At 46.0% G+C, this 14,094-nt stretch overlaps 1 annotated feature.

Annotated features, from left to right (window-relative positions):
* Positions 3,337 to 7,019: an origin of replication, noted in NCBI's record as "region spanning probes 199M11:76 and 199M11:79; contains origin of replication detected by change in replication fork polarity". NCBI's record gives the evidence for it as "EXISTENCE:two-dimensional agarose gel electrophoresis evidence [ECO:0000339][PMID:12370427]".

Genomic DNA, 14,094 nt, shown 5'->3' on the forward strand with positions numbered 1-14,094 from the left:
GAGGATCGTGGGGCTACACTTTCAAGCTTTTATGGGATCAGGTGGGATCAGCTGGGCATCCTGATTTGCTTTGGCTTTTGCCTGGAATTTGCTTTCTTATCACGGCAGTGGCTGTCAACCCAGTTTGTTAAGGAAATAATCAAAGGGGTGTGTGCCCAGTGTTGAAACCCTCAGCTCTCTCAAGCTGCTCAGGAGGTATCTGATGGGCTGTATATCAATCACTATGTGAGCTTCCCTCAAAACTGAAATAACCAAGTGTAACGGCACACACCTCCAATCCCAGAACTCAGGAGGTAGAGGCATGTGAGTCTCTGAGCTCAAGTCAGCTTGGTCTCAAAAAATATGCCCCACTCCCCCAGTACCTTGCAGCGTTCCATGAGAATTCACAGTGGCATCCTGGGATGCCTTAGCACACACTTCAGGAACCTAGCTCCAGCTAATACCTGTCTTTGTGTTTTCCCACTCTGTCTGTACTGACATGTCTTAAAAGACTCACACTGGGCCGGGTGGTGGTAGTGCATGCCTTTAATCCCAGTACTCAGGAGGCAGAGGCAGACAGATTTCTGAGTTCGAGGCCAGCCTGGTCTACAAAGTGAGTTCCAGGACAGCCAGAGCTACACAGAGAAACCCTGTCTTGAAAAACCAAAAAAAAAAAAAAAAAAAAAGGACTCACACTGGGAGTATTGTTCTAACCCAAGCACACTATGCCATGTCCGGTGAGGTCTGTGTACCCATCTCCGTCCATTTCCCACAGTTCAACAGCACGTTATCTCTGGTTCTCTGAAGCCTGCTCTGGAGCAATGACTTGGCTGTCTGGTCAGGGTGACAGTTGCAACCCAGTGCCTGCAAGCTCCTGCCAGGGTCCCTGACACCCTTTAACAAGCTTCAGCTTCTATAGACTGTTGATTGGACATTAAGTGGTCATTCTGTCCCATGTGACTGTTTTGATTGCTGAAGTCTAGTACATGCACTTACTTAGTTTTCTGGTCTTATTTGATGAATGTGCACATATGTGTGTGGAACATGTATGTTTGCATGTTTGTATGTAGGCACAAGTGTGCATGGGGTGGCACACATGCACAGGTAGGTGCATGCACATTCGTCCATGTTGAGTGCCTTTCCCGCTCACGTTCATCTTACATGCTGAGGAACGGTCGAACGGTCTCTTGCCGAACCCAGAGTTTGCACTTGTAGTTATTTGGGCTAGACAGCTGTTCTAGGCTTCCTCTGTCCTCATTCCCTGTGCTGGGACTACAGGCAGGCCACCCTGACCTTCGTGCACTACAAACACCTCATTCACTGAGCAATCTCTGTAGCCCTGTTTATTTCTTCTGTAAATGACTAGTTGTATCTTTTTCTTTCTTTCTTTTTTTGAAACAGGTTTCTCTGTGCTGTCCCGGAACTCGCTCTGTAAACCAGGCTGGCTTTGAACTCACAGATCTGCCTACCTCTGCCTCCCTAATGCTGGCATTAAAGATGTGTGCAATGGTGCGTGCCTGCGCACAAGCATACACGCGGAGGCCAGATCTTCATCACTTTCTACTTTTTTTTTAATTAAAGGCTTACTTATTTTATGTGTATGGGTGTTTTGTCTACAAGTATATCTGTATACCAGAAGAGGGTATCAGATTCCCTGAGACTACAGTTACAGAGCCCCATGTGAGTGCTGGGAATTGAACTCAAGACCTCTGGAAGAGCAGCTAGTGCTCTTAATTTCCTCTTAACTGCCACACCATCTCCTCAGCCCCTCTACTCTATTTTTTGAGATAGGGTCTTTGCAACTGGAGCTAGCTGTTTTGGCTATGCTGGCTGGCTGTGAGCCCTCCCTAGCTCCCTAGGTTACAGACACATGGCACTGTGTCCAGCATTAAGTATGCACACTTGCTTTACGCGCTGAGCCAGTTCCAGCCCCTGGTTCTTTGAGCTTTGACTATTTTTTTTCCAATATGGAAATTTCTTATTATCATTTATGGATGTGCCACCTGTGCCACTGTTCTGAAGAGCTGGTCAGGCCCTTAGTTTCTGAGTTTGCTTTATTTGTTTGTTCTTTAAGACAGTGTTTCAAATAGCCTAGGCTGGCTTCAGACTCTATGAAGCAGAGGCTGGCCTTGCTTTCATTTTTCTTATATTTTCCCATATAGTAATAATAATAATAATAATAATAATAATAATAACAAAACAAGAACAAGAACAACAACAATTAGATAGGGGATAAACTTGGCTCTGTCCTTCCACCATATGGGTGCTAGGGAATCCAACTTAGGCCATCAGGATTGGCAGAAGGTATCTGTAGCCACTGAGCCATCTCTCTCTAACCTGGCCCCTAGCCTTGAATTTTTTTTTTTAACTTTATTTACATGAGTTCACTGTAGCTGTCTTCACACACCCCAGAAGAGGGCATCAGATCCCATTATAGATGGTTGTGAGCCACCATGTGGTTGCTGGGAATTGAACTCAGGACTTGTGGAAGAGCACTCAGTGCTCTTAACCACTGAGCCATCTCTCCAACCCCCAAGTTTTGTTTATTTTTAATTTTGTAGTTATATTTATGTACAGAAAACTTAGCAGTGTACATTTAGCCCCGTTTAGCGGCAAGTTCTTTAGCCTCTGCCTTTTCCAGCTTGGCAGTGTGAGCCACAGACTTAGGACCCAGGACGTGGCCCCTTCAGTGGCTATGGATCTTGTCCTATCTGTTGTAATTGGTCTTAATAGCTTCCACTAGCATAGCCAGAGCACCCTTGTCTTCTGTGTGAAGAAGTTAACCTGTGTGAAGGCAACTGTGGTGCATGTCTTCCTGTGGAGCAGGAGTCCTAGCCTGGCCTTTCCCTTGATGATGCAGTAGGGCACCCTCCCTAACCCCCCATCTTTCAACACAGGCAGGAAAACCACCAGCACAATGGGGTCTACATCATGGACAATCACCCCCAGCTGAGCCTTCTTGTTCTCCATCAAGGTGGTGACTATACTGACCCCTGCTCAGAGGACAGGACTTCTCTTAGTTGGGACATCCCCTTTGCCAGCAACTTTCTTTTCAGCACGTGCCAGTAGTCTTTGCTTCTTTTCCTGCTTTGCCTCTGGCCTGTACTTGTGGGCAAGCTGTAGCAGCTTGGTAGCTGTTTGTCTGTCCAGGGCCTGGGGGAACGGGTTAATGGCAGGAGGCACTTTAAGCTGCTTATAGAGACTGGCCCTTTGCCGCTGCAGCCTGATGTAGCAGGGCCGTTTGACGAAGCATGTAAGATCACATTTGGGCTGGATGTCCTGTCCAGTGCTGAAGTTCTTGGGCCTTTTTCTCAAACAAACAAACAAAAAAATTGACCACCTCTTTTGACTCCTGTTTTCTCACGAATGGCCTGGGCTGGGGCCACCTTCTTCCCCTTGGCCTTCTGTCCTTTGGGCATCTTGCTCTGCTGGAGGAGAGAGAAAGAAAAGGGACTTGTCTAGCCTTGAGTTTTTAAAATACACTTTATTTGTTTAGTGTGTGTGTGTGTGTGTGTGTGTGTGTGTGTGTGTGTATGGGTGCATACGCATCACATCAAGTGTGTGGAGGTCAGGGGACAACAGGCAGGCAGGAGTCAGTTCCCTCCTCCCACCATGTGGATTCTGGGGAAGAAACCAGTTAACCATGCCTGGTGTCGTGAACCTTCCCCCATAAGCATGGCCTTGAACTCTTGACCCATCTGCCTCCATCTCCCAAGTTCTGGGGCTATAGGTGTGGGATGCTACACTGGGACTCTTGTGTGTTGGTTCTGGACAGGGCAGTGTGGATTGGTTGTGAGCTGATGCTGGGATTCCAGGCCTGTTCCTCCATGGCGGCTTGGGCTGCTGGGATTCCAAGCCTGTCCCTCCATGGCGGCCTGCTGCTGAGTTCCTGATTCTCATTTGTGCTCGTCCTGCAAATCCTTTTATGGATTTCTTACCCTGCCTTAGATAACCTGTCACGTGGGGAGGGCAATGTTCTCTGTGCTGTTTCAGGGCTGATCTCTTTCCTGACAACATTCCCTCAGACATTGTAGAGTGAGTGGCAAACTTTAGAAAAAGGTTGGCTGGGCATGATGGCTCATGACTTTGATTCCAGCACTTGGGAGGTGGAGGCAGAGGCAGGTGGATCTCTGTGAGTTCAAGGCCAGCCTGGTCTACAGAGTGAGTTCCAGAACAGCCAAGGCTATGGCTCGGTAGCAACAGCAGTAATAACAACAACATAAAAAACAACACATCTGCCACTCCCCGCCCCCCAAACTAAATAACTAAGCAAACACCCACCCCATCAAAAAATTTGTATTTGCAGTTTTAAGAGAATCCATGTTTTGATAATTTTGATTCTTCCAGCTTCTGAACACTCTATTGTTGTCTCATGGATCCTTGGGTAGAGAGTTTATCTTGTTTGGTTTTCTTTATCAGTATTTGAGTAAGTTCTATTAACTTTCTCCCCCTCTCTGTTTAGCAAATGTAGCATTAATCTCTGTTGAAGATTAATACTACATTTGCTAAAGGCTGCAGAAGCATAACTGATTTCTGCCTGCTAGAATCACTTATTCTAGGAACTTATCTCTAGTTATCTTAAAATTGTCACGAGCACAATTAGACCACCTGAAAAAAATTAATGAGTTCCAACTCTAAAATGAAGTATTTTAACGTGTTTGGGGGTTCTGCTTGAATATATGCCTGTGTACCACATGTATTCCCTATTTGTGGAGGCCAGGGCATCAGATCCCCTGGAACTGGAGTTACGTGGTTGTTAGTCACCATCTAGGCACTGAACCTGGATCCTCTGGACGAGCAGCAGTGCCCTTAACCACTGAGCCGCCGTTCCAGTCCTGATTGTTGCTGCTGCTTCAGATTAACTTTTATATGTGTAAATAGTTTCTCTTTCTGCAAGCATGTATGTGCACAATATGCATACCTGGTGCCCAGAGAGGCCAGGAGAGGACATCGGATTCCCCTCGAACTGGAGTTATGGATTATTGTGAACTACAGTCAGTGTAGGAACTGGAAACCAGACCCAAAGTCATCTGTAAGAACAGCAAATGCGCTTAGCCATTGAGTCATCTCTCCAGCCACACTCCTGTATATTCCTAAAATGTCTACTTCTTACTCATAACATGTTCTTTCCTGGTTTCTGGTGTCCCCAGTACAACAACGAGCAGATCAGTAGCTGTGGGCATCTATCTACTTCTGGCTCAAAAAGAATGTTTCCAGGGCTGGAGAGATGGCTCAGCAGTTAAGAGCACCGACTGCTCTTTCAGAGGTCCTGAGTTCAATTCCCAGCAACCACATGGTGACTCACAACCATCTGTAAGGCCCTCTTCTGGTGTGTCTGAAGACAGCTGTAGTGTATTCATAAATAAAAAATTAAATATATTTTTTAAAAGAATATTTCCAACCATTAATCGCTGCGCTTGCTGCTTGTGTAGGGTTTTTGCAGATGAATTCTGTTGGTTAAAGATCATTCTCTTCCATTCTCCTGGGAGTTCCTCTCTTGCAAGTCATGTGCAGCAATGAGATTCTATTAATGTCTTTTCTGCATCTACTGACATGATCATATTTTTCCCTTGAGCTTGTTAATGTAAAGAATTACATTTGTGGGTTTCTAGAAACAGCTAACGCAAAATATAACTTCAAATAAAAAAATCTGCAGAAGTTGTTTGAATGACTCTCATAAACACTTATCCAGTATTGGACATTTCCCTTTAGTATTCCTTCTGGCCCCACACCATGTGTGTATATACACATACACAACATGAATAAAGCGTGTGTGATACAAACCTGCTTATACGTAGTTTGTGTAGATACTGCTGCGCCATTAGAGAACGGCTTGCAGAGCCAGGTTTGGTACTTAAAACTTGTCCCAGTTACTGGGCAGTTTGAGATGGTGCCAAGGAGTTTGAGATCATCAGTAATAGCCAGATTCCGTGCATCTCATACTTTAACAAAGACTAAAGCTCGGGGCTGGAGAGATGGCTCAGCGGTTAGGAGCATTCACTGCACTTGTGAAGGACCCAGTTCAGTTCCAAGCATCCACATCTGGCAGCCCATAACCATCTAATAACTCCAATTCCAGGGAGTCTGACACCTTCTGACTTCCATAGGCGTACATGGTGCATGTAAACTCATGCAGCCTCACACACCCATGTAGATAAATAAAACCAATGTAAAAAATTATGCTGCAGGCATGAAGCTCAATACCCTGACGGTCTAAGAGGATAGTCTTGAAGTCAAAGCACTTGCCAACCTGCAAACACGCCGTGACGTTCAGTGTTAGGGAAATACTACAGATCCCGTGCTCCTGTGTAATCTGTAGACTGCGCCCAAATCCCCTGCTTAGTCCCAGTTTTGCAGATGTGTTTGTGTGGAGTTTGCCACCCTCTGTAGTGACCTTCATTCTGTCTCGGAGCTATTCTGTCTTCCCTGACCTTCATACCGCTGTGGTACTACGACTACTATTTCCTGCTACTTCCCCAGGAGGGACACGTACTCTGGGTAGACTCGGACCACGAGTGACTCCCATTTTTCTCCCCAGTGCTGCCTACCCTGCTGTGACAATGTTCAGTGGAATTGCTCCTGACAGGTGTGCCTCTGAGCCCCTGCTGGCACTTTACACTCTGAAATTCTATTTGTGTCCAATACTGGGTGCAGGAGGATATAGGACACAACTTCTTGGCCATCGTTCTCAGAAGTTTGGGGACCTGAGCTTTCTTTTAGCCCCCGTTTTCAGGAGACCATCTTGTCTGTTCCCTTGATGTCAACTTGTCTACCTACGTCTTTTTAAATGTGAGTCGTAGAAAGAGAATCGGTTTGCCTCTTTCAGTCTGTTTGTAATTGGCTGACTGATATAAGTCCCAGCTACCTATAACCTCCAGAATTGTCAATTGGTCTGTGACACCATGTTATTGAAATGGCTAACTGAGGAGATCATCAGCTTAGGGTGAGGAAGGCTTATTTTGCCCCACAAGGTTTTAGGTTTTGGTCCATACCTCATCACTTTAGCTGTGGGAAGATACATCAGGACATATCTGTTCATCTTGTGGCGGGGATGTGAAAAAGAGCAAGAAGCAGCCGGGCGTGGTGATGCACACCTTTAATCCCAGCACTCGGGAGGCAGAGGCAGGCAGATTTCTGAGTTCGATCGAGGCCAGCCTGGTCTACAAAGTGAGTTCAGGACAGCCAGGGCTACACAGAGAAACTCTGTCTCGAAAAAAAAAAAAAAAAAAAAAGAGCAAGAAGGGCTGGAGTCCCTCTCTCCTCCTCAGAAGTACACCCTTAGTGACGAGAAGACCAACTGTACTTTTTCAAATCACACCACTCTAGGAAACAAGCCCTTAACGTGGGCCCATGCGGGCAACGTTCTAGATCCAAGCTATAGCCTCAACTCGAAGCCACTTTGAGAGGTGTGCCAAAGCGGCTGTAGTACTTTCATTCCATTGCTGTGATAAAACACTGAACAAAAAGTTGATTTCAGCTTGTACTTCCAGGCTAGAGTCCACCAATGAAGGAAGTCCCAGCAGAACTTGAGTCAGAAACCATGGGCGGAACTCTGCTTGCTAGCTCACTGGATCGTGCTTGGATTCCTTCACTAGCAGCTTAGGCCCACCTGCGTAGGGAGAGCACCGCCCACAGTGGGCTGGGCCCTTCCGTGTTAATCATCAAACTAGGCTGTCTCTCACACTCATGCACACAGGCCAATCTAATCTGGGTAGTTTTTCAGCTGAGGCTCTTCCAGTTTACCCTAGGAGGTGTCTAAGCCATGAATCATCCTTTATGTTAGAAATAGGTCTGGGTCCGAAGAAAATGATTATAGAGCATTTCAGCAAGGTGAGAAGTTTGTGGACCAAGCAGGCCAGTACACTGGATGTGGTTCCTGCTGGGTTTATTAATGAAAGGCGGCAGAGCTCAGCCTTGCATTTACATGACTGGGCAAATTTAAAGTGACTCAGCTGATAAGAATGCACCTTTGAGCATCACCTACAACTTTGAGCACAGAGCACATAGTTTGATTTCAAGAAGTTCTGACCCCTTCTTAGAATTGGGAACAAAACACCCATGGAAGGAGTTACAGAGACAAAGTTTGGAGCTGTGACAAAAGGATGGACCATCTAGAGACTGCCATATCCAGGGATCCATCCCATAATCAGCCTCCAAACAAGGACACCATTGCATACACAAGCAAGATTTTGCTGAAAGGACCCTGATATAGCTGTCTCTTGTGAGACTATGCCGGGGCCTAGCAAACACAGAAGTGGATGCTCACAGTCACAGGGCCCCCAATGGAGGAGCTAGAGAAAGTACCCAAGGAGCTAAAGGGATCTGCAACCCTGTAGGTGCAACAACATTCTGAACTAACCAGTACCCCTGAGCTCTTGACTCTAGCTGCATATGTATCAAAAGATGGCCTAGTCGGCCATTACTGGAAAGAGAGGCCCATTGGACATGCAAACTTTATATGCCCCAGTACAGGGGAACGCCAGGGCCAAAAAGTGGGAGTTGGTGAGTAGGGGAGGGGGGAGGGTATGGGGGACTTTTGGGATAGTATTGGAAATGTAAATGAGGGAAATACCTAATTAAAAATATATATATATATAAAAAGAAGAAGTTCTGACCCTTGAGGAATTTGAATTTCTGCCAAGCAGCCCCCCTCCCCCCTTGAGACAGGAACTCGCTATTATGGAGCCCTAACTGTCCTGGAACTCTATGTAGACCAGGCTAGTCTTGAACTCACAGAGATCCACCTGCCTCTGCCTCCTGAGTGCTGGTGTGCGCCACCACACCCAGCTAGCTGTTCTTTATATTTTAAAAATGAAGTTTTGTCTTACTTAACCTTTTGATGGAAAAAGACAAGCATGTTTCTTTTACATTTTCCGCAATTCAGATGTGTATTTCCCTAACAGTGTACTTCTCAGGATATACCATTCATACATCCTTTTTGGTGAAAAGTCTTTTTAGTCTCTTGACTTCTGTGGTGGGGGGTAGAGGGTACCAGGATTGAACCCAGGGCCTCCCACACGCTGGGTAAACGCTCTGCCAAGCCACATCTGTAGTGCCTGGCTGTTTTAAGTTGGGTTGTTTGTCATTTTATTTGCTTGTTTATTTATCTTTAGAAGGGGCCTCACTGTGTAGCCTTGGGTGACATGGAACTCGCTGCCAACCAAGTTGGTGTTGAGCTCACAGAAATTCACGTGGCTCTGCCTCCCAAGTGCCTGGGCTGAAGGTGGCATCCCTGTGTCTTGCTTCCTGCTGCTGAGATGTATTTGTATACATAAAATTTTGAGATTATAATTACATCATTCCCCCCTCCTTTCCTCCCTTCAAACCTTCCTGTATCCTATAAAGATGATCGTCTGTTTTCAAAGAGGTCAAATCCGGATGCGCGATAAATGCACCAAACGTTTAAAACTATGTGCTGCTGTACAAATGCCGCAGCCAGCAGCACTGCGCACGGCAGACCCCGCCCTGACCCTAAAGCCCGCAGCGATTGCAGTTCAAGCTGTCCAGCATGAGGCAGGGTTATTATAGCCACCTGAAGTATGGCTCCTATTGAACATGTATCACTTTCCCAACACCGTAAAGCTGAAAAAGAAGCTGTAAGTCAAATGATCACGGGTACTCATTTTTCTCAAAGAAGTCTTTTGCCTTTCAGCGTCTCTGCCGCTCTTTTTTTTGTTTTGTTTTTTTGTTTTTCACAGGGTTTCTCTGTATAGCCCGGCTGTTCTGGAACTCACTCTGTAGACCAGGCTGGCCTCGAACTCAGAAATCCACCTGCCTCTGCTTCCCGGGTGCTGGGATTAAAGGCGTGCGCCACCATGCCCGGCTGTACTGCTCTTTTATAAGGGTCTTGCTGTGGAGCTCAACCTGGCCTCCAACGGAGCTTCCTATGCGTCCCGCTCTGCTGAGGCTGTAGGCGTGCCCCGCCACTCTTGACTTTGATTTTTTGAGGGGGTGGGGTGTTCCTCTGTGTAACCCTGACTGTCCTGGACTTGCTTTGTAGACCAGGCTGGCCTCGAACTGAGATCTAGCTGCCTCTGCCTCCCGAGCACTGGGATTAAAGATGTGTGTCACCACCACCTCCCAGTCACTTATTGTCTTAATAGTGACTTAGGGACAATATCTCCCCACCCTCGTTTTGGTTCTGGTGGTTGACAGGGGACTACATTAATGCTAAAGTCACTATCACTGAGCCATACACACTTCCAATTCAAGCAGAAGGTTGTAGATTTTTATGAAGTTCATTTATCAGTTTATCTAGTCTTTTTCTCTGTGTATTGGAGGATGATCCCAGGGCCTTGCAGGTGCTGGGCTATCTCTGTCTGAGTTATACCCAAATCACAGTTTACCTTTCAGGGATGGCGCTTTAGTGTCATATCTAAGAATCTATTTATTATTTCAGGTTGTAAGGATTTTCTTTTCCCTATACTTCTTCCCTCTCTCCCTCCTTCTCTCCCCCTCCCCCCACCCTATCTCTTCTGAGAAAGGGTTTCACTATGTAGCTGTGGTTGTCATGGAACTCACTATATAGACCAGGCTGGAATGGAACTCACAGAGATCTGCCTCTGTCTTCTGAGTGCTGGGATTTTAAGGTGTGCGCCATCATGATGGGCTATAGATTTTCTTTTGACTTTTTTTCTTCGTTTGTAAGTTTTCTAACTTTGCATTTAATTTAGGGCCTGTGTAACAATTTGGGTTAATTTTTGGCAAAGTAGATTTATTTTTTATTTTTTGCCTATGAATATGCCAAGACCCACTGAACTGCATGGTGGCCCCTTGTGGCTTGTGAGCTAGTCAGTAAGGCTCTTCGAAAGTCACTGGCCACATTCGGAAGAGCTTATCTCTTCCTTGTCCCACAGTCCTCTGTGTTTCTCCTTCTGCCTATATACACTGTCCTGTCCACTCAGGTTTACATGAAGTCTTAAAATCCACCAAGAGCTGGGCATGGTGGTGCATGTCTTTATTTCTAGCACTTCGGAGGCAGAGGCAGGCGATCTCTGTGAGTTCATGGCCAGCCTGGTCTATCTAGGGATACACAAGGAGATCATGTCTCAAAAAAAAAAAAATCTGTTAATGTGGGCTGGGAGGTGTGGCTTCATGGCAAAATGCCTGCTTAGCTTGCTTGAGGCCATGTAAGTTCAGTCTTTAGCCCTTTACCTGACTGTCTAGACTCTTTTGTCTTTTTTCTTTCTCTTATAAGCATTGTTTGGGTTGTGGCTTTATGCTTACATACAAAATTTTACTCAGCTTACTTGTATCTATAAATGTCAGGGCTGTTGCCTGGAGCTGCGTTTGATCTACAGGTCACTGTGGGTGGAGCTGGGGTGACCTTTGGTGCTCATGGGTTTGGAATGTCCCACACGTTGAGGCACTGTTGATTTCTTCCGTCAATATATTTCTGTTTTTTTTTTTTTTTTTAAGACAGGGTTTCTCTGTGTAGCTGTGTAGCCCTGGCTGTCCTGGAACTCACTCTGTAGACCATGCTAGCCTCAAATTCAGAAATCCACCTGCCTCTGCCTCCCGAGTGCTGGGATTAAAGGCATGCGCCACCATGCCCAGCTATATTTCTGTTTTTGACATATAAATTTTTGTAGATTAATAGTGGTTATTGAACTTATTGGTAGTTACTATAAATGTTATTACTTTTAAAATGTTGGCTTTTGCCAGGCAGTGGTGGCGCACGCCTTTAATCCCAGCACTCGGGAGGCAGAGGCAGGCAGATTTCTGAGTTCGAGGCCAGCCTGGTCTACAGAGTGAGTTCCAGGACAGCCAGGTCTATACAGAGAAACCCTGTCTCGAAAAAAAAAAAAAAAGTTGGCTTTTAATCACTCACTGCTAATGACATTTTTCAGATAATTTTTGTTTTGATCTATGTGTGTCTGCATGCCTACATGTGTGTGTGTGTGAGTGTGGGTACCTGTGGGTGCCTGTGGAGATCAGAAGAGGGTATCAGATCTCCTAAAGCGAGAGTTACAGTGAGCTATCCTCTGTGGGTGATGAGGCCCAGACTCTGGTCCTGTCCTGAGTTACACTGAAAAAGGAGCATGGTTTTGTTTGTTTTGTTTTAGATGGTCTCACAATATAACTGTGGCTGGCCTAGAACTTGCTGGGTAGACCAGGCTGACCTTGAAGTCATAAAGATCCCTTGCTTCAAGAACAGCATGGATCCTCTCTCTCTCTCTCTCTCTCTCTCTCTCTCTCTCTGCATTTTTGTTGTTTTTTCCCTTAACTTATTCATGTGTTCACTTTATATCCTGACTGCAGCCCCTCCCTCCTCTCCTCCCAGTTCCACCATCACATCCCTCTCATCCCTTCCCCCACTCTCCTTTCCCCCTTCTCCTCTGAGAAGGGAAGCCCACCACCCCACCCCCGCCCCATGGGTACCAACCAGCCCTGGCACATTAAGTTGTAGCAGGAGACTGAGGCCAAACAAGGTAGCCCACTAGGGAAGGGAGGCAACAGAGTCAGAGTCAGCCCCGCTCTGCTTGTTAGAGGACCCACATGGAGACCATGCTGGACATCTGCTACCTATGTGTAGGCGGCCTAGGGCTAGCCTGTGCATAAAGAGCAGCATGAATTATGGGCCTGAGCTACAGGGTCTGTGACTCTATAGAACTGGATTTTTGCTTCAGCCTGGTGTCCTTCCGCCTTGCTAAGCTTGCTTATAAACACTCCACTTATAAACACTGTTGGGGAGGGACCTTGGGGTTTCTATAGACTTTCATGTTGTCTATCAGCAGGGAGAGTGACATATTTTTCCTTTCTAAACCAGTGGTTCTCAGCCTTCCTAATGCTGTGACCTTTTAATACAGCTCTTTTTGTTATGGTGACTCCCAACCATAAATTATTTTGGTGCTATTTCATAACTGTAATTTTCTTCTGTTATAAATTTGTAGTGTAAATATCTGAAGTGCAAGGTATCTCATTTGTGACCTCCCCAAAGGGGTCATGACCCACAGGTTGAGAACCCCCTTTGAACTGAGCCTAGCGTGTAAACTGAGTTTAGCGTGTGTGTGTCCTTTTCTTACTTTGTAGGCTTTTCCCCTTTGGCCAGGACTGAGAGTCGGGTTGAAGAGGGAGGGATGGGGTGGATGTCTTTACCTTGTTCTTGACCATGGTGCAAAGCATTCAGACTTTTGTCCTGAGATAGTTACATGCAGCCCAGACTGGCCCCAAGCTCAGAATGTCACTGAGGGTGGCCCTGAGCTCCAGATTCTCATGTCCTCACTCCCCACACGGGGATTAAGGCGTGCACTACTATGCCTGCCTTTGGCCACTCTTAAACATCATGATAGTTGTAGTTTTGCTATTGATTATTGTAGGCTCCCTGTAATAGACTTAGGTGATATCAGGCATATTCTTTCTGTTCTGGTTCGTTTGATGGCTGCAGACTTTTGCTGGATCATTTGATTTGAGCACATGTTGTTTTGTTTTTGTTGTTTGTTGTTTTTGTTTCTGATTTTGTTTTTTTTTTTTTTTTTTTTTGTTTTGCTTGAGACAAGGTCTCACTATATAGCCTTGGCTGGCCTGGAACTTGATATGTAGATCAGGCTGACACAGACTCTCAGAGAACCCCCTTTCTCTCCCTCTCAAGTGCTGGGATTAAAGGCGTGCATTAAGCCCTGTAGTTTTTTGATTCCTGCTAGCATAGTAAGTAGATCACATCATTTATTTTCCACATTCTGAGCCAGCCCTGCATCCCCTGTCTGACCTATATTTGTTTATTTCTGTATTGCTTGACTGTCTGCTCTTGTGTAGTTGAAAGTTTCAGTGTTGTTCTGCCCTGGGCCCTGTTGATTTTGATTCTCTTCGTTCTCTGAACAAAGAAGCATAGTTTGTGACTGTGCCCTGCACATTTCCAGGTTGTGCTCTGAGGCTGGACAGCTGAATCCCACCCAGAGATCTAACGGAGTACAGCCATGGCTGGGCTAGGATGGCGAGTCAAGAGGCTGTGTGGGTCAGAGTGGGCTTGTAATTGGGTAACCTGAAAAGGTCCTCTGGATCTACTTTGTATGGGCTACCCTGCGCCAATGTGACCGTGTCAGCCCCCTCTAGACCTGAGACTACAGGTCTCTGACTTATGTATTTTTTAGGTACTATATTGTCATGCTTTAAGAT

The sequence above is a fragment of the Mus musculus genome, chromosome 12, assembly GCF_000001635.26.
Source record: "Mus musculus strain C57BL/6J chromosome 12, GRCm38.p6 C57BL/6J".
In the NCBI taxonomy this organism is placed as follows: domain Eukaryota; kingdom Metazoa; phylum Chordata; class Mammalia; order Rodentia; family Muridae; genus Mus; species Mus musculus.